The sequence below is a fragment of the Panthera pardus genome, unplaced genomic scaffold (genome assembly GCF_024362965.1).
Source record: "Panthera pardus isolate Hobbes unplaced genomic scaffold, ASM2436296v1 HiC_scaffold_17, whole genome shotgun sequence".
NCBI lineage: Eukaryota > Metazoa > Chordata > Mammalia > Carnivora > Felidae > Panthera > Panthera pardus.
In genome coordinates, this window is record NW_026526732.1 from 38,598,570 (window position 1) to 38,618,442 (window position 19,873).

The 19,873-nt window shown below is 40.8% G+C and overlaps 1 protein-coding gene across 5 annotated transcripts in view; it reads right to left on the minus strand.

Annotated features, from left to right (window-relative positions):
• Positions 1-19,873, minus strand: part of NCOA7 (nuclear receptor coactivator 7) — a 154,486-nt gene that overhangs the window by 129,792 nt on the left and 4,821 nt on the right. The gene's annotated exons all lie outside the window — the stretch shown is intronic.

Sequence of the window (19,873 nt, forward strand, 5' to 3'; positions counted from 1 at the left end):
AATTACTTGCTAATTCATTTCAATTCAATGAACAATTTTTCTTTAAGATTTCATTTTTAAGTAATCTCTGCACCCAATGTGGGGCTCAAATCCACGACCCCGAGATCAAAAGTCACATGCTCCACTAAGTCAGCCAGGGGCCCCTTCAATGACAATTTAATTCACATACATATTCGATGGAAGGCACTGTGATAAAAATCAGAGGCCACAGATACATAAGCCACGATATTTGCCCTAACAGAGTTTATTGTCTTACAAGGGAGATGCTTAGGATGTCAAGTCAATGGGACACCGACAGCTAAGGCGGTGGCACAGGTGCTCCTAGAGCCCAGAGGAAGAATACTCAGCCTTAGGCAGGGCCCCCCCCCACACTCCCCATGCACCCCAAGATTTGAAGGATGAGTATGGGTTTCTTACTTGAAGGGTTTCCTGTGTTTTTCCTAGTAGGACACATATTTCCCTGCTGCTCCAGGATTAAATGCGAAGCAGGGCAATGGTGGGGTGAGGATGAAGACATGGGCAGGATTAGGGTCATGGCAGGCCTTTTTATGTCACACTAAAGATCTTGATCTTAATCCTAGCTATGAATTGTGTGCCGCCCACCCTTTGCTGCTCCTATGTCAGACGTCACGAAGCAAATCGTGCTGCGCTCGCTACAGACATTACTGAATTGATCAACATGAGATAAAAGCAATTTTCTCATCCCTGATGTACATGAAAGAAGTTGCCAGAGCATTTTACATGAGGGAGTGTGATATACCCAGGCTGTAAGGATGGACTTGAGAGGGTTGAGAACAGCATGAAATAGATCTGTTGGGAAGAAATGACAGACGGTACAATAGTTCAAAGAGGAGGACCCACACTTAGGCAGCAGAATCCAACACAGAAAGACGGGGGAATGCATTCAAGAAATATTTAGGCAAATGAGTCAAGACCTGGTGACTCATTCAGCGTAGACAACATGACAGAGGCAAGATGAAGAATGCCCTCCAAATATGTGCTTGAGGGGCCAGGTGGAGGGTGACACCACAGATATGATACGATGGACGTGAAGCAGGCAGGCTGGGTGTGGGCTGGGGGCATGGAAACAGATAAAAGATCAATTTGGGACACGTTGCCTTTGAAGTGCCTGTGGGATAGTCAGCTGGAGACATTCACCAGACATTTGATTACGTTTAAAGTACACGAGTGCAGTGAGGGCTAGGGAAAATGGTTTAGAAATTATCAGCATATGGTTGTGGTTAAATAAAAAAAAAAAGAACGACAGCAAGCAAGCGAGCAACAGTATGATGATGATAACACTCTGCGAACACACCGCTACACCTAAAGCCCTGAATGGAAACAACAGGGCTGCGTTCTCCACTCCTACTGTCTTACCTCCACGTCCCTGGCATGTACCTTGCCCTCAAGGACTTTATCAACCGGTAAGGAAAATAAGATAAAAATATGTGTGCAATAATAAATAGATATGTGTGCAAATAACTAGAATAACAGGTAGTAACCTGGAGCTGTCCAAAGAAGTAAGCATACAAAAGACGCAAAGTTCCATTTTGATGGAGGTAATAAAGTAAGGCAGGGCAGTGAAAATTTGAACAGGTAAAGAGAAGGGAGAGACAGCATTCCAGAAAGAGAGATCAGCTGGGCACAGGTATGTACAGGAAAAGAACAAGACACAGTCAGGTAAGGACTGAGTAGCTACCAGGTAAGAAAAGGAAGCAATCCTAATGCCTGCCTACCGCGTCACTTACTTCAACATATCAGGCGCACGTTCTCTCTTCTAATCCTTACAACCATACTGTGAGTTTGGTATCCTTATTTCCACTAAACAGAGGCTGAGAGATACTAACTTCCCTAGCACCAGCTGTGGCAGAGCAGGGACTTAAAGCCAGTTTGGCGCACACTTCAATGCCTTTCAATAACCTGTGGAGCTAGAAACCTTTAGAAATGAGAAAAAGCAGTCTGGAATCAACAGCATCCAATGCCTCAGCACAGATTCCGCAGGTTAGAACAAATGGACCTGGGCCTTGGGGAAGGGGGTCACTGAGATCTCCAGCAGGACCATGTCAGCTCAGTGGTGGGAGTAGAAGCCATACCTCAAGGAATGAGCATTCATTCAAGAAGCTGGGTGATGACAGCAGAGAAAGGAAAGACAGTGGTGTCCAACGCTCCTGAGGTCAGTCTCACACTGTGGGCTGAACCCACTGGGGTCCCCTCCCTGCCCCCAACTCTGTACCTTAATCCCTATCCTTTCTCCAGCTTCAAGTGACTTGCCTACACTCCTCTGTGTGACCAGATCCCGCATAAGGCCCAGCTCTGCTCTAACGCCTTCCCTGACCTCTCGTGTGCTCTCTCTCTTCCTTAGGAGCTTAGTTCACTCGCCACCCAACACTCACCGTGAGGCACTTAGTCATTCACTGTGTGATGATGCCGCTTCACTTAGCCTCCTCGGCCACAAACAAACCAAAAGCCCCTTCAAGTCAAAAACCACCAGATTTCACAACTTCCTTTTACTTCCCTAAATACCTAACACAGAACCAAGCAGAAAAAAAATCCACATAAAAGCTAAGCAAGGAATCAATCCAGGATTGGAGCAAGGTCAATTATATGGCAAACAAATAAAAATCCGAGAACCACCGCCTGCCCCCCCTCCCCAATTAATAATTACTTGGGGGCAAGGGGTATAGATGCAAGCCAGTCTCTCTCTCAGACTCCAGGAAGGATGAGAATCCCAGCTCTCCGCCCTGCTCTGGGCCAGGTGGTTTATTTTAAAGTTCCTCTCCTGCACGCTGCCACATGTGATGCTCCCTGTTTATTAGATTTCTCCTCATGAATAAAAATGAAGTCATAACAATCTAATTGGAAAATTTTTATATTGCAAGCTGAGCCAGAAACTAATATTTGGTTCTAGTGGAAAAATATTGACAAAAATAAGCGCAAGAGAAAAAGATTAAATGATCCAAGAACTGACATCTGGTGCCGCTGTGTCTGTTTAGAACTTGCAAAGCTTCCCTTTTTTTAAATATTCTATTTGATAAATAAAAAACATACTAATCTCTGATTTCTTTTAAATTCCTGGGTATTTTTCTATTCCTTAAACAAGACGTACGCAGTCCTTTCAGGTCAAGACACACCAACAGATTACCCAGGAAGAGAGCAGCAAAGGTGCCGTAAAAATGATTTGCACAGAGCACCATACAGCAGCCTTCATGCTTCACTGAGGAACCAGAGCTCCTTAAATCAATCTCTAATGGGAACTACATTTTCCATTATAAGTGGTTATAATGGGCTTCTTAAAAGCCCTTCTTTCATTTAATGTTGACTCTTCTTCACATCAATAAACCCGAGACTCATCCAAACACTGAATTACAAGACTCTCCTGCATTTACGGCACATTACAGACCAAAAAAGAATTTCATGAGGGAAGCACAAGACGAATCTTCTATCTAAATATTTCTGCTCCTGATCTTAAGTCAGGAGAGACAATTTAAATCTAAATTCAGTTCATTATGAAAATTAAAAAAGCACGTGCAAAATCCTTACCTCGTAAGAACTGCATTACCAGCAAAGTGTTCCCTGTTTGAGACCGTGGCACCACTCAGAAAGAATTTAAGCACAGAGCTATAGGAGACTCCCTAAGCACAATAAACCAGTGTGGACCCACACAGCCCAGGGTGGCTTTCTGACTTTGCATCTGATAGCTTGCAGCTCCTTGCACATTCAAGTATAACCAGCCTAGACTAGAAAAACACCAGTGTACCTATCATGGCCATAAACTGTTTTCCCAACAACATGTTTCCTATTATACAAATAAAATAATGGCTAGAACATGCTTTGAGGCTTGGTCACGCTAAGTTGGCCACTTAAGGAACAGACTAAACTGAACCTTTCTAATGCAGATACTTCCTTCTAGAAAATGCTTACACTTCTACAGAAATAGAGTAGGTGTTCAGTCATTCTCAAAGCTACACATCTAAACAAAGGAAGGATGTTCAAATTTCAGCATTAACCAAGGTCAGATTTGAATACTCTCTTTAACAAAAAACATGGGAAGATGTAGAAATAGATACAAAAGGGTGCCACAAACATGTAAGGGGAGCATCAAGGAGATAACACCCCCAAGTAAACAAATGTGTGTCAGAAAACCAAAACAATAGAAAACAGAACCTAACAGCAACCCAAAGCAAAAAAGTTATGCCTGAATCAAGGTGATGATCAAGGACAGGCCAATGGTCTGCTACTTGGAAAAATGGGACAAAGCCAACAGATGGCAAAATAAATGGGAGAACTCATCAGCTCTTATTCCATTACTCTTTGCCTAGGGAACTGAAATTAGAGCCATAAAGAATTAAACAAATGTGAGTTTCATTGAAGAGAAGTAGGGAGAGGGGTGCCTGGCTGGGCCAGTCAGTAGAGCATGCAACTCTTGATCTTGGGGTCCTGAGTTCAAGCCTCATGCTGTGTGTAGAGTTTATAAAAGGAGCAAAGTAGAGAGATTTTATCAAAGCTCCTAGATACTTTAAATGAAGACCCATCTCTAGGCTAGCTAGATCATTCTGTATGTTCCATCTAAGAGAATGTACAAATGAGATTTCTAAAAAGTCACTGGCAAGGTCAGGGATTGTCAAAGGTGTGAAGACTGCCAGCAGCATAACAGTGCACAAATACATTTTTTTTTTTATTTTAATTTTTTTATTTTGGACACTGATAAAAATTTTTTTAATTTTTTTATTTTTTATTTTTTTAATATAATTTATTGTCAAGTTAGCTAACATACAGTGTAGTCTTGGCTTTGGGAGTAGATCCCTGTGATCCAACACTTACATACAAATTGTTGGGCAAATACATTTTAATTTTCAACAAAAGTAAGCAAAGGGATTGTGCAAATTACACACTGCACACCATTGCATAGATTCCCAGCAAAACATTAGAAATGATCACTACAGGCAGGTTAGCCAGGACTTGGAACAGCAGGCAGTGAAACCTGGGATACAGAATATTTACAGAAAACCAATGATTCAGCAGAACAACAACAAATGAACAGACCCCTTTCTGAAGCCTGTACCTTGGACCAAGTACTCTGCTGGAGACACATGATGAAGACAGCATTCATGGGCCAGGAAGTTCAGGTGGAACAGGCAACCGAAACCCAATGGCTCGTAAGACAAATGGCAAATCCTCTGATATGGGCAGAGCACGGAGGGGAAGCAACTAAAGCAACTAACTCTGCCAAGAGTTTCCCCAATGATGCACGCAGAAGAGAGGTTGGGCTCATTAGGCAGGCTGAGGATGTGCAAGCTGTCATCAGACAATGTATGATGATCAGGGAATCCTGAGTGGTCTGGGATGGCTGGAGTACAGATCCAGTGGAGGGGAGGAATGATGGCTTATTCAAATTACACTGACCTAATTTCCCTCTTGGACACAGATACTGTTCTCATACATTACGGAAATGAGGTAAACACAGTATAACTACTTAAAGGCATTTGATAAGTTTCTCTTGATCCGCTTATCGATAAGATGGAGAAATGTGGGCTGGACATGGGTGGATGCTTCTATGATTAGGTCCATAAAGGAAAGCACTGAACCACTGTGCCAAGAGCTATGTGCTGACCAGCCCAGAGCAGGCAGCTGACCTCTAACTTCACCCTGGAGGGAGGATGCTAATAGCTTAATGCAGTATTTGTTCTTAGCCTCCATCCTCATCAGTAAATTTACCACTGACTTGGATGAAAATAGGGGCCTCCTCGTTAAACTTTTGGAAGAGGGGTAAATACCACCTCAGATAATAGTATTTGGATTCAGACAGACCTCAACAGTCTGTAAGAAGGTAGAATTTACCCCATATGAACCTGAGGTTTCACATATGGGTAAAGAACTAAGGAATGAAAGAGACAGAGTTTAGCATTAGCACAAGTGAATATGATCTGCACTTTTAGGTGATAATAAGCTCCATACACCCAGCAGTGTGATTCTAATGCCCTTCCCTTCAAAGCAAACAAAACAATCCCACTTAATCAGCCCAGAATAAAAAAAAGATTATGATGGTCTGTGCCACCCTTCTTGAGGATTAGAATATATTAAAATGACTGCATTTAACTCTAGGTCTTACACTATAGGAGAAATACTAGGAAAGTGGAGGAACCAGGATGGTTAAGTGACGTAAAACTAAGTTTTAAGATTAATAGTCAAGGGAGCTCATCAGATTTAGCCTGAAAAGAGTTGGGATGAACTTGACAGCTACTTCAAACATCTGAAAGATCTTATCTGGTCTCAGATTTAGGCTTGTACCAATAGACCTTCAAGGGGAATAGGAATACCTAGGACCAAGCATAAGATACAGAGGGAGAGGGGTCTTGGCTTAACGTAAAGAAGAACTGTCTCACAGACAGATGCAAAGAGCCGCCTCCAGACAGGTTGGCTTCCTAATCTCCAAACGTGACTAAGCACAAGGTGAACAACCGCTTCAAGAGATCGCTGCAGACCAGCAGCTCTCAACCTTATCAAATCAACACCCTTCATCTAAATAAATGTGTATTTTATAATATGCCCCTTATAACACTGAAATGAAGTTCATAGCTAATATAACCTAGGTGCACAGTTAATTGTATGAAATCAATAAAATGCCCAAAGGAAAGTGATTTATAACAAGTATTTCAATAAGTAAATTCTCAGGCACAAGTTCACTAAAAGACATAATGAAATACTCAGATGCTTGCACCTACTTCTATAGGGCAAATTTAGCTATAGGAGAAATGGGATCAGAAACAATTTCATTACAAATGAAAATAGGAAAATGAAAAGCAGAGGTGAGGGGGATAAGAAGAGGTGGATAATGGGGCTGGGGTGCAGTGCATAGAACATTAAAATAAAAACTAGTGCCATAAATAATAACTGGGTATTTCTCTTTTTTTCCTGAATTTTCACTTATTTTGGAGAGGGGGGGGGAGAGAAAAAGAGTGAGCGAGTGCATGAGTCAGGGAGGGGCAGAGAGAGAGAGAGAGGGAGACAGAGGATCCCAAGCAGTCTCCTTGCTGAGATCAGAGAGCCCCATGCAGGGCTTGAACCCAGGAACCATGAGATCATGACCTGAGCTGAAGTGGGATGCTTAACCAATTGAGCCATCCAGTCACCCCAATAACTGGGTATTTGCAAACATAGTAATTTAGAACCCTTTTCTTTAGAATGTCCCAATAAATATTCACATAGGTCCTACAGAAGATACAAAATTCCTGAGTGTAAGGGACAACCGCTTGTTGTCTAGAACTGTCCCACTCATTACAGGGCATTTGGCACCTCTACCGCCCCCCAAGTAAATGCCCGTAGTGCCCCCCCATTCTGATAACCATGGGGAACCAAGTGTGCCCTGCAGGGGATATGGCACTCATCGAGAACTACCTGTTACGGCAGAAAATCACACTCTGTGGGTAAACTAACATTTAAAACTTTTTTAACTAAATTTTTTTAATTTCAAAAGTTCCTTCAAAGCTGAGACTGTATAAACTCCACACACGAGAAGTTATCTGTCTTCAAGATGCTCTGAGCTTCATCTGACCTCTTTGACCTATGTTATTAAGGCACCACAGCACCTCCGAAACAGGACAGGCCTGGTTAATATTCAGACTCCAGTATCTCCAAAGTCTGTAATTGTGGGCAAGTTACTCCTTTTCTCTGGCCCTCAGCTTCTTCATCTGTAAAGGGTTGTTTACAGATTAAATGGGTCCAAAAGGTGTCTATAGAGTCTAGTGTCCAGTGGGAACAGAAAATTATATCCAGCGAACCCAAATATTCAAGTATTCAGGAAAATTATACCTACCTTCAACATCACCTGAAGAGCTAGATTCAAATTTGCCCCAAACAGAAAAATCCCATAGTAAACTAACTCAAGCTAGGCAGCTCTCGTGAATACAAAGCTGACAGCAATCAGCAACAGTTCACTGTTTACTGAACCTTAACCACATGCACCAAGGGTTTGCTGAATGCTGTTACACACAGTGTTTAATCTTTATGACTATATGAGGGAGTTAATATTCGTAATCCTTTTCAGATAAAGAATCTGAAGTTTAGAAGGGTTAAAGAACTTATTCAAGGTCAAATAGCCATATGAGTGAGAGCCAGAATAATCAGCTTTACCTGATGCCAAAGTCAAAAGCACTAATAATGGCCTCTAATGCGAGGGTAGATCACCACACAGAATTTTCACATCAACTGCCTAGTTCTTCTTGAATTCACTCACCACTAAAAAGAACAAGAGTGTGAACACCAACTTTTTGGCCAACTGTCTTTTAGGATGTAAATCTTGAACTGTATGCAGGCTAGTTATTATTATTCATTAATGAATGCACTGCAGTGACTGTGTGAATGCATTCAATAAATATTTACTGCACTGAATGAGATTTTTAAAGAGCTAACTAGAGAGCATATTCCCTTAATCCACTAAACTAAATGAATTACCTCTTTAGTCTTAAGATCTGAAATAATATCATAACTTGGAATATGCCAGAAATATTTAACAGCCGACCATTTTTCTGTTGTTTGGAAATGCAGTCCTCTGACTATCCAATTATTTTTCCACTAAAAATCAGTAAAAGCAAGGAATCAGAATCAGAAAATGGAATTTTCACCTTTTTAAAATAACATTTCTTTATTGATTTTGTTATAAAAGTCCTTTTTTTTCTAGAGACTAAAATTGTAGGTCCTTTTTAGAGCTAAAAATTATGATTCTATAAAAATTTTACCAGAGGTATTTAATGTATTACATGAACTCCTCCGTTAATACTCATAATAATATAAGAATTCAGTTTTGAACAGTTTTCCACATGCACAAAGACAGATTAGAGGGGAAAAATAGGCAGAAGGTCACGTATAAAGTTATGAGAGGCAATGAAAACAGAACACAGTTTACTCTGCCATTCTCATTTCTCATACACAGAAAAAACTTCCTCTTTCTCACCATCAATCATTATTTATTTAGTGTCCACTACAAGCATATGATTGTCTTTCACAAGAATGGGGAAAAATCTGATGCCAGCATCACCCACATAGGTGGTTTCTGGGGACACCCCCTTCCTACTGCTCCAGCACTGCAAAATCACCCTAGATGATCTCTAAAACGAATCTAAACATGGCAGGCACGAAAGAGCATTTAAAAAAAAAAAAAAAAAAAAAACAAAACAGGTGACATGGGAACAAAAGTTTGTCCTCGATTACTTCTGGAACTCACTTTAATATTACCAGACCTATGCTAAAATCCTAGGATCCTTGGCCTTTTGTGTCCCCCCCTGCCCCCCCCCCCCCGACCTCTTCTGGCCTTGTCCCAAAAGGAATAAGCTCCACACTCTTCTGGAGTCTCTGTACTGGTACAGAACTGAAGTTCGTTCCCCAAGGCCTTGTAGAAAATAGGTGCCAATGTGGGGCGCCTGGGTGGCTCAGTCGGTTAAGCGTCTGACTCTTGGTCCCCGCTCAGGTCATGATCTCATGGTTTGTGAGTTTGAGTCCCGAATCAGGCTCCACACTGACAGCAAGGAGACTGCTTAGGATTCTCTTGCTCCCTCTCTCTCTGCCCCTCCCCACCCCCGTCTCTCTCTCAAAATAAACAAACATTAAAAAAAAGAAAGAAAGAAAATAGGTGCCAATGTGAATCACCACTCCAGCTCCCTGTACTCACAGCAAATGCTGTCACTACTGCATGGGTTGTGGTCTTATGCCAGGCCCCAAGTCCTTCCATTTCAGAACAGAAATAAATGTGAGCAGTGGTTACTACTAATTTACTACCACTACCACTGCCACTAATTTCTTATTGTTGCTTTTAGATCATTTATTGGGAGGGTCTATTTGATAGATCTGAATTAGAATTAATTGATGCAAACAAAACCAATAAAATTTAATGGATAAAAGAGGTCATAAATGGAATGCCTTTACAAAGAACATACAATTTATGGGCTTCAAACACTAGTTTTCAACAATTCAATCTGGGTGTCTTTTGAGACTACCAAGAGACATAAAAGTTCCCTTTGCCAGGTAAACCATTTCACTAAGGAAAAGGCAATGTGCTTCTTTGTTCTCTTATAGATAGTATCTGCAGTTGCATGCATTTTCAAAATACACTGGCATACACCCACACTTGTAAAAATGTAAACTAAAAAATAATTGAATTATCATTCTTTTTAATGTACTTTCAGTATATTTATTTACAATGGAGAGTACAAGAGGCAAAAGACAATTTACACTTATTCCAAAATAGTGCCTTGTCATACATACGTATTCAATCTCTTCAATTCAGTAAGCATTTGCTAAAAACTCATTTTATTTCTACCACCATACTATTTATCTAAAACCTATGAATCTAAAAAGGACTCAATGGGCTCTAAGAAAACTTTGACTTCAGACAAGGAGATAAAATTAACATAAATTTTTAAAAAATTAGAAAAAAATGAGTATTATAAAAATTAATGTCTAATAAAATGTGTTGTGTACAGAGAGGTGTTAATGGAAGGAAAAGGACAAGGTCACATGGGCCAGTGTTGTTAGGGAAGATGCTTGAAGCAGGACAACACTGAAAACAAGCATTCATGGTTATACTTCTACAGCGGTGCACGGTCAACAATCGTGTAAACCAGAAACAGTTTTACCCTTAATGAAAATGTTCTCTATCAGAGCATGTTCAAGAGGACTGCAATTCTACCAGATTCTCCTCCAATGTCTAATGTAAAGACGGAGACGGTCATGTGGTGCTTTGGTCAGTACAGTCTAAAATGTGCTAAATACACAAATATGGCTTCAGGAAGAAGGCATAATGAAAAGTGTCTAACAGGAAATCTGCCCAACACAAAATTAAATCAGCATTGTGAAATACTATGACCTCTTCTTGGAAAAAAAATGTACGGTATATTCAACTACAATTTTCCAAGAGACTGGATTAAGAAACCAAGTCTGTGGTTTAAATACATTTTCTTTTAAAGGTTTAGTAAGTTGCTCCATAAAAAAGTTCTTGTAGGATTCAAAAGAAAATGGCCCTTTGCTACACTAGATTGTTCTCAATTCCGCATTTCCTCCCTGTTCCAGAAATCTACACCCACACCCTTTGCTACGCCACCTTGTGGCGCTTTGCACTACTGTGCAAAGCCTGCATCCACCCTCTTGGCCATGTGGCTTGTTTGACCAACAGGTGGAGAATTAACAGTGTACCTAATTCAACTTGAGGCACTAGGAGGCCTGGCAAATTTCTGCTCTCCACTAGAAGAGCATGCTCCAGGTAGCAATTTTTGCTTCTTCAGCCCTGTCCAGGATAAAAACATGTAGAATTGACCTGAACTCCTACCTTAACTTTGGAATCCAGCCCACCCCTGTCAAACTGAACCAAGAGCAGCCAAACCGCAGTCAATCTACAGATTTAGGACTATGAAATAAATAACTGTGGTTCTAAGCCACTAAGATTTGGAGGCTGTTATGCAGCTGTATCACACACACAAAAAAAACAAAACAAAAAACCAATACACCCTTAGAAATTCCTGATCCACAAATTACTTTGTGGATTTTTACCAGGAAGATCAAAGCCACATATTACATACTACTGTCTATAAGAATAACTCTACCAAGGCCTGGAATACCAAAGCCCAGAGACAGAAGCAGCCAATTAATACAAATAGCCAAGAAATCTTCCTTTCCGTCCAGTTGTCATTCATCCCTTGACCAACGTGCGTGGCTATGGAAGTTTCACTGTAAGAAGGCATCATTTGACACCAAGGGTAACTCACGCACATCTTGGTATATTTACCCACAGACTTTGATGTTACTTTTTGTTATGAGGTGAACTGTGCCACCCCCTTGCCCCCATGCCAAAGGTTTAAGCTGTATCCACGATACCACATAATGTGACTTTATTTGGAAAAAGGGTACTTGCAGATGCAATTAAGATGAGGTCATACTGGAGAACGGTGGGCCTCTAATCCAGTATGACTGGTGTCCTTATAAGAGGAGGGCCACATGAAGACAGAGTCACACAGGAACACCACGTGATAACAGAGCAGATTACGGTGATGTAGCTGCAAGCCAAGGATTCCAAGGATAGCCAGCAAATCACCAGAAGGCGGAAGAGGCAACGGAGGATTTCTCTCAAGTTTCAGAGAGATCATGGCTCTGCCAACACCTCAATTTTAGAATTTTAACCTCCAGAACTGTAACACAATGAATTTCTGTTGTTTTAAGCTACCCAGTTTGTGCTACCTTGTCAGAGCAGCCTTAGGAAACTAATTCGCTTGTTTTAAATTGCATACACCATCACTGTTCCACAGGAACACCGCATCAAAAATGTTACTGCTTTATCACCATGGCTGTTCCGCCACTTTCTCTTAGAATTTACAGAAATGTCAGCCAGTAATTGAGAGCACTGGTATGACTTTTTGAGTATTAGAGCAGAAAGCTTCCACAGTTCATTAACATCTGTACCTACGAGATAATTTAAGCATAGCTATTTGAATAGGTAGACAGAGAACTGACCTGATTACCAAGAAAAAAATTCTGAACATAAACAGGGTTTTGAAATATTCTGATAACACAGCACCACCATGTATTATGCTGCTATTATCATACTTCAGCAATTTTAGTCTAACATAAAATATAGTCTCATGCTGTTAGGTTTCCCATGCACACCTATGCTATCTTGTACCATTTTCTAATTAATCACTGATCATGCCCCATTCTTCTACTCAGACTGTAAGCTCTCTAAAGGCAGGGAATGTGTCTTATGTTTTATGTGCATAAGCACATGCACATGCACATTACAACTCCCAGCTTAGGCTAGCATAGGATCTATGTTTATCAAGTTCATTTTTAATTTGTTACGGCTAAATACCTAATAGAAACTGACTTCGGGGTATAGAACAATAAAGTCTTGCCTTTTATTCAGATCAGTGGTCTCCATTTTATTTTTTTAAGTTTACTTATCTATTTTGAGAGAGAGAGAGAGAGAGAGAGAGAGAGAACAAGTGGGAGAGAGGGGCAGAGAGAGAGGGCAAGAGAGAGAATCTCCAGCAGGCTCTGCAACGTCAGCGCAGAGCTTGATGTGGGGCTCCATCTCACAAACCGTGAGATCATGACTTGAGCCGAAATCATGTCAGACGCTTAACCAACTGAGGCACCCAGGAGCCCTGGTGGCCTCCATTTTAAAAGTTATATTCCACATCAATAAAAGTACCTGAACATAAAATCCTAATATATATATATTTACTTCTACTTATTTATTTAATTTTTTTTAACGTTTATTTATTTCTGAGACAGAAAGAGACAGAGCATGAATGGGGGAGGGTCAGAGAGAGAGGGAGACACAGAATCTGAAACAGGCTCCAGGCTCTGAGCTGTCAGCACAGAGCCCGACGTGGGGCTCGAACCCACGAACCACAAGATCATGACCTGAGCCGAAGTCGGACGCTCAACCGATTGAGCCACCCAGGTGCCCCTATATATATTTTCTTCTAAAAAACATGTCTTCTGCACTAATATATGCATTGTAAAACATGTAACAAAAATAGAAGTCATGAAAAGATGATATAGACATTCTAACGATTTCTTCCCTTACCCTCATGGGGCACGTGAACCCCAGCTGGGAAACCACTGGTCCAGCATACAAGGGTAGACATATGAAAACATTTCCTAGGATTTTGTCCTTTCCAGGAAATGCAAGATCTATAAGAATCTAACATATTTATGAACTTTAAACACATTCTCTGGAAGATTCGTTAAATTGTCTTGGTCAAACAAGCAATATTTTAGAGATGATGACAGAGGTGTCCTTGCAATTAGGATTAGTTTGTATGTTACTGGACCCCAGTTGTAAACCCATTGCTAATCATGGTGCTCTCTGCAACTGAGCTCTTTGGTTTTTAGGCTTTAGGAATGAAAACATATTATCAAATTTTCAGGTAAATATCTAGAAGACTGAGAGAACCAAATGACGTAACATTCTGATTTTGAAAATAAAGGAAGGAGAAGGTTGGACAGAGGAAAGATGGAACACAAAACTCATAAATCATCTCTTAAGAATACTGTCACCACAACAACATCCAATATTCCTGTCTTCCATGTGCTAGAAAACTGAAGGGCATAGAGTAATATAAAACACAACCCTATCAGCTTACTGTAAGAACAACTAAGCCATAAAACAAGCCAATATTTAATTTGTGGTACAAATAGTTAAGGGCCAAAGTAACCATAATCAGGGTAGAGAAGATGTCCTGGAAAGTGTTTATGGAATTAAGTATCAACCTGGTGCAGAATATTGGCTTTAAAGGAAGAAATGTGCAGGAAATCTCCAATAAAGGGGGCAGTCAACAGCCCCAGAGGCAGGAATTACCCCTGTGTGTGAGAGGGGTCCTGGAGTGCTGAGTTCATTCAGATGGGGAGCAGGAGATAAGGAGGAGTGCCCGAAATGTAGAGAAGATACAGAGCCATTATCATGGCAGCTGCATTCTCTGGCTTAAACTTCCATGAGAAAGCCACCAGCACTAAAATGTCATCAATCATTTCATTTGGTCTACTTATTCTTGAAGAACTAGCCTTGGGGCTGATCTATACACAAAACAAGCAAGCTAAGTGCAAGAAAATATCAAGCAGATGGCATGTGGGTGAAAATGTTGGGGAAGTGAAATATTAGCAGATTTGAAAGGAGGAAGAGAAAGTAAAATATGTCAAAACGAATATACATTTGATAAAGAAACATTGAGAATATAAGAATCCTATGATACATTAATTTTATAATGTCTAACAAGTATCATTGTAATACATATGGATAATAAAAATGTGAAAAACAGAAATTACCTATGATCCCATCAAGGGGGGAAAAGCTTTACTATTTTGTCACTTTCCTGTCTTCTATGCAGGTATGTTTTAAAATCAAATTAGGGTCTTTGGTATACTATCACTTAAACATGACTCCACTGTTGGATTTGTCTCAAATTTTCAAATCATCATCCTTGATAACAACTAACACTTAGAGTTGCTTACTCTGTGACTGTACTTTACATATATTAACTTATCTAATTCTCAATACAGTATGGGAGGTAGATACTATTATCTTCATTTTATAGATGATAAAATCAAGGAGAAATTAACTTGCCTAAGTTCACAGGGCTGGTAAGGGGTGGAATAGGATTCCAAGTGGGGCACCTGGCTCCAGAACCCCTCCTCTTAACCCCTCGACCATTTCACATGCTGCCCAAAGACAGTACAGTAATCACTGAAATTAAGCCTCATTCCTGAATTCCTTAGGATATACTCTTAGGATAGAACCACTGGTGCCAAAAAATTCTATTATCTAAACTATTGTCAATCTAAATATACCAACATAGGGGCCCCTGGGTGGCTCAGTTGGTTAAGTGTCTGACTTCAGCTCAGGTCACGGTCTCACAGTTCATGAGCTCGAGCCCCGCATCAGGCTCTCTGCTGTCAGTACAGAGCCTGATTCAGATCCTCTGTCCCCTTCTCTCTGCTCCTCCCCCACCCACCTACACACACTCTCCCAAAAAATAAAATAATGAACATTAAAAAATAAACAAAATAAAGTATACCAACATACCTTCTCACCGCCTATGAAAAAAGGAATATGACCCAACCTCAATCTTCCCAGCACTGTCATGGACTTTTAAAATCTAATTATAATCTGCATTTCTTTGATACAATGAAGTTGAATACTTTTTCATGTCTTGGCTATCTGTAGCTACTGATCTGTGAATTTCCTATTCCTGCTATACACTGAATGATTGTGTCTCCACCACCCCCAAATTCATCTGTTGGAAAGCTAATGCCCAAGGTGATAATATCAGGTGGGGCCTTTGGGAAGTGGTTAGGTCATGAGGTCAGACTAGACCCCTCATCAATGGGATTAGTGCCCTCATAAAAGAGGTCCCAGAGAGATCCCTCGCACCTTCTCCCATGTGAGAACACAATGGGAAGTCAGCAGTCTGCAACCTGGAAGAGGAGCTTCACCACAGCTCGACCAAGCTGGTGCCCTTATCTGGGACTTTCAGTCTCTAAACTGGGAGCAATAAATGTTGCTGTTTACAAGTCGCCCGGTGTATGGTATTTTGTTACAGCAGTCTAAACGGACTAAAACAATTTCTTATAGAATGCTTTTAAAAGAGTTAAGACATATGGGGCGCCTGGGTGGCTCAGTTGGTTAAGCATCTGACTTCAGCTCAGGTCACGATCTCACGGTTTGTGGGTTCAAGCTCCATATCCGGCTCTGTGCTAACAGCTCAGAACCTGGAGTCTGCTTCAGATTCTGTGTCTCTCTCTCTCTCTCTCTCTCTCTGCCCCTCCCCCGCTCGTGTTCAGTCTCTGTCTCTCAAAATGAATAAGCAATAAAAAAAATTTTTTTAAATAAGTTAAGGCATATTAAACAAACTGTTTTGGAAAGTGCCATGATTTGAGAGATCAGAGGGCTACTAATGAACTGTTTCAGTGGAACCCAGTAGACAGGCAGTGTATTAAGGGAATCACCAAGACCTAGGGAGGAGGGTTCAGATGTAAACACTGGGACCATAAGGAATGAGCAGGCCCTCCAAACAGCCTAAAATTGTGCTTTATATCATACAGCAGGGGCTATTTTTATCTGATGGCTAGAATATTCATGACTACTCCTCAGGACACCCTCAATTCCTAGCATCAACAGGTCTGAGGAAACAAATCAGTAAATCTGAAGTTTGCTGAGGTGAGAATTACAGAAAGAAAATGAAAGATCTGGAAGGATCTCATAACTACAAAGTCATCTCACGATTTTTTCCTATTCTACAAGGCATACCTGATTAGTGATCAGAATCATCTACCAGTCAGGATTCCACATGAACAGTGCTGAACAAACACTATTATATTCTTACTCTCTAAATCCTCTGTTAATCAGTCAACAGCAAATTACCTCATGCCAGGCACTTTGCAATAAAACTGAGCACACAGGACACCCTCTGATTACTTGGCTTGGAACTAAAAATACCTCCTTCACATGCTTAGGAGTCACTTCTTAGGATGGACCACTCTCTCCAGATGATTCGTGTCATCTGACAGGGTCGATGTTTAATGGCACCCTATCTGGAGGTTTTTGCCACTCTGTGTACCAATCACAGAGGCAAACGCAAGGGCGGAGGCACAAAAGACACACTCCCAGATGTGGGCCATAATAAGCAAAAGTTATCTTAAAAGGTTGTTAACACAATGTTTGAGAAAGAATTAGTAAAGGAAGTCAGGGATGCTAGAGAAAATGATAGACATGTACTCTACTGGGGGTAGGGGAGAGTAGAAGAGGGATGAATGGTTAAATGAAAGCTTCAGCCTGGGCTTTTTTCTTTTTTAACTGATCATAACATGCTATCCAAAGTCATAGTTAATTTCTACTAGAAAAGCAATTTTGCTATTTATGAGAAATGCCTATTCCCAGTATGGAAACCAATTTGGGACGCTAAATTACGTGGGGAAGTCTCCATGAGTTTATGGAATCTCACCTAAGAATGCCCCCTGGAGATGACACCAGAAGTGAGTGTGTCTTGTTAAGCAAAATGGGAGCACAGAGTGTTCCAGAGGGAACAGCATGGAGAAGAAAAATCATATGCTATGCATATGCAGGAAGTGACAAGCGTTTTATATGGTAGTAGAGATTCTTAATTTGGGATCCAAAAGAAGGATGTGCAGGCAAAATGGTGTGTGGTGTGTGATGAGATCATGAACTTTCATTGGATTGTCATAAAAGGTCTATAATTTGGGGTGAAGGGGGGAAGGGAGGGAGTCAAGAACTGCAGGCCAAATGCATGAAGTACAAGGGGTAAAAGATGAATTCCTCCAGAGCCCAAGAGCCCAGTAAGATCTCTGGTGGACTCCTTCCTGTGTAGGATGGGAATCCTTTAGAAGGTATGAAGAGAGACGTTTAATTTTTTTAAATATTTATTTATTTTTGAGAGAGAGAAAACACAAGCAGGGGAGGGGCAGAGAGAGAGGGAGACAGAATCTGAAGCGGAGTTCAAGCTCTGAGCTGTCAGCACAGAACCTGACATGGGGCCCAACCCAAAAACTGAAGATCATGACCTGGCCTTAAGTTGGATGCTTGGACAACTGAACCACCCTGTGCCCCTGAAGAGGGAAGTGTAGAAGGAAGACCGGCTGAAATGTGGAGAGTTGAAATGTAGCAGAAAGTAAAATGCAGGCAACTGTCCAAAGCATCTGAGGAGCCAAACAAGGGCAGTGGGAATGGAGAGAGGGGAATTCGAGAAATGGTTAGTAGATAAAACAAGCAGACTGAACGTTCATATTTGCTTGCAAATGCATAAAATGTCACTGGAGGATCCCAATGAACTGGTAGCATTGGTTGCCAGTAAACAGGGGAAGCAGGTAACCAGATGGTTACAGAAAGAGGATGAGAGAGTCCTTTTATTATATACCATTTGTACCTTTTGAATCAAAAAAGGGTGGCACCTGGGTGGCTCAATTGGTTAAGCAGCCGACTTCAGCTCAGATCATGAGTTTGAGCCCCACGCTGGGCTCTGTGCTGACAGCTCAGAGCCCGAAACCTGCTTCAGATTCTGTGTCTCCCTCTCTCTCTCTCTGCCCCTCTTCTGCTTGTGCTCTGTGTCTCTCTCAAAAATAAACATTTAAAAAAATTTTAAAAAGGTATTATCTACTATTAAAACAAAATTTTAAAAAGACATATAGGTTATTGAAACGAAATGCTTCTATGTAAAAATCTGCCCACATCTCTCTCCAAACCACTCTAATGGTTAAAGATGTACTTTTTTGTTTGTTTTTGAGAGAGGCAGGGGGAGAGGGGCAGACGGAAAGAGAGAAAGAATCTTGAGCAGGCTCCACGCTCAGCACAAAGCCTGCGCAGGACTTGATCCCACAACCCTGGTATCAATCATGATCTGAGCCAAAATCAAGAGTCAGACACTCAACCGTCTGGGACACCCAAGTGCACCTCAAAGTGCACTTTTCAACTCAGATTATTTTTGCCCCAAAGGCTCCTGGACTGCACCTTAAGAAGGACCAATCTATCTGTTGACCTGGGTGACAAACATATCAAACTGAACTTGGCATCATATAAATGTAAATAATTACCTCATTAAATTCAACCAACTTAACAGGTAGTTATTGAAATATCAGAATCAAGAAGGTTTGGTCAATTAACTCAGCTTGATCTTTTAAATTTTTGGTAAATAAAAGAGGCTCTAGAAGAATCTATTAATCTGATTTATTAAAACAAAGATGAATCAAATAAATTACTGATGTGAAAGAGGTCAGATTTGAGGTCCACTATGATGAGTGTTAAGCTAGTTTAGGGTAGCTCTTCGGCTAAAATAACTTTCTAAAAATTAGGAGGAATAAATCTCCTGTTCAGCCTAACAAAACACATGAGGCAGATACTCCAGAAATGACTGACTTAAATTGAATGGTTTTACCAATTTTAAATAAGTGGTAAGTGGACATGAATTTAATAGTTACAAAATAAGTGGAATTTAGTTTTGCAAAACTATGTAACATTGTTTTCCATTTAGCTATATAAACTCAAATACAAATAAGTGGAATTGTGGGGTGCCTGGGTGGCTCAGTCGGTTAAGCGACTGGCTTTGGCTCAGGTCATGATCTCACGGTTTCTGGGTTTGAGCCCCACGTCAGGCTCTGTGCTGACAGCTCAGAGTCTGGAGCCTGCTTTGGATTCTGTGTCTTCCTCTCTCTCTGCCCCTCCCCTGCTCATGCTCTGTCTCTCAAAAATAAATAAACATAAATAAATAAATAAATAAATAAATAAATAAATAAATAAATAAATAAGAGGAATTTAGTTTTGCTAAGCTAAGGCACACTGTTTTCCATTTGGCTGTATAAGCTCAAATATACTAAACTT